At 29.1% G+C, this 1,747-nt stretch overlaps 1 protein-coding gene across 1 annotated transcript in view; it reads left to right on the forward strand.

Annotated features, from left to right (window-relative positions):
- The first annotated feature begins 986 nt into the window (after positions 1 to 986).
- Positions 987 to 1,747, forward strand: part of LOC106682004 (THAP domain-containing protein 1) — a 49,658-nt gene continuing 48,897 nt past the window's right edge. Inside the window, exons 1-2 of the mRNA XM_014422629.2 lie at positions 987 to 1,136; positions 1,345 to 1,449. The gene's annotated coding sequence lies outside the window, so the exon portion shown is untranslated. The remainder of the gene's footprint in view (positions 1,137 to 1,344; positions 1,450 to 1,747) is intronic.

Genomic DNA, 1,747 nt, shown 5'->3' on the forward strand with positions numbered 1-1,747 from the left:
GAAGGTGATTTGGTCAGAATCACGCTCGACCGCCAGAGTTTTACCCAATTAAGGATACCCAAATTTATGAGTCTGGGTGGACCCTAGGATGGCTCCAAAAACCCACAGGGTTGACTCACGGCTACAGTGTAACACAAAACAATTTTCTGCCCAGCCAGATTCCAACCCGTGTTCTTGGAGTTAGTAACATCATGCCTTACCAAGGGACCACCGGCTCCTAAAAAAAATCTTTAACAAACAAAAATATATTTGATGAGCAACAATAAATGATGATGCCTGCTCATTGAAACTAATAATGTCTATTTGTCTGTCTTGGCTATGGATGTAGATGGACAATGATGGCAAACTTTGACCGTAGAAAATTGCGACCATAAGTTGATAGTGTGCGATGTGTCATACAAACATTAGAGAAGTAGTCATTTTGAGATGCAATTTTTTTTGTAAACAGCACTTATGCCATGTTTGTGGACAGATGGTGTACCTTAATGACTTTGTTTACAATATTCCATTACAGTGCATTAATTACATTACCAAAATAAAATAAAATAATAGATTGATTCTTTATTTTTAATGTATTCAAAAAATAAAAAATTGTTCAATCTTCAATATAAATAAAAGAAAAGAAATAAAATGTTTACAAGCACATACAATAATTATTTAATATTTAAGGAAAAAAAATACATAGAATCTAGAAATAATGGTGCTATCAGGAAAGACTCAAGTACTATATTTTAAAAAATGGCTTTTAAAAAGATAAAAAAAATAAATTGTGATCCTAGGTAAAGCACTTTTCCCTATTTCTTTGATAATAAAGATGATTAACCAAATATATAGAAAAACATTCATTTTTAAAATAAATTATGAACAATGATCATTTATAAATTTATGGAATAAAAGCAAATGGTGAAAGGATCTCTTGATAAATATTTCATTCAAAAGGCCTGGTGAAAAAAAAATCAAAATAATCCATTCCGTGACCTTGATTGTGCTGATAACTGTATTTGACGCTATCAACATATTGATATCGGCCAGGCAACACAGAGGGTGTTAGCAGTCTGCTTTATAAAGACAATTTAAGGCCTATCTTATAAAATATCAAAATATGAGATGATTCAAAACTGAACAGCAAGATATTGGTAAATATTCATATTTTCACTGTAATATTTTATGGAATTAACTTTGTTTCCAAACAGATCAGTACCAAGATAATGAATATTGATATATTTTGTTAACATTTTAAGAAAAAAAAAACAATAAATTTTTGAATTACAAGATATTTTTATGTATACTTCACTTAATATGCACTTCTGAAAGTATGTATTATAAAAATAAATTTCATTCCAGATATCACAGATATTTACAAAAATGGCCATTAACATTCCTCTGTTGAATTCATGTGGCTGTTTCTCTTTGAGAATTGGTGTGGTAATTCTTGGTAGCCTACAATTGGTATGTAACTATTATTTTTTTAACTGTATCAAAATATAATTTTGGTGCTTATTCCCAAAAGGAAACTATCTGAGATTATAGAAAAGTAAATGTACAGCAGTAGGGTCACATTGAAGATAAGAGAGAGGTCAAATATTAAAGAGGAAAATAAATTATTTAATAACTTTAATTTTGATTCAAAGATTCTGACTGGATACAAACATAAATCTCTGTTTACTTTGGCTAATATTGAAAATCTGTCTCAACGAATAAAATTTTCCAACCTTTTATTTATTTTTGTAATTATCTTTATTTTAAA

Source organism: Halyomorpha halys, unplaced genomic scaffold (assembly GCF_000696795.3).
Source record: "Halyomorpha halys isolate HHAL.00 unplaced genomic scaffold, Hhal_1.1 Scaffold381.1, whole genome shotgun sequence".
NCBI classification, from domain to species: domain Eukaryota; kingdom Metazoa; phylum Arthropoda; class Insecta; order Hemiptera; family Pentatomidae; genus Halyomorpha; species Halyomorpha halys.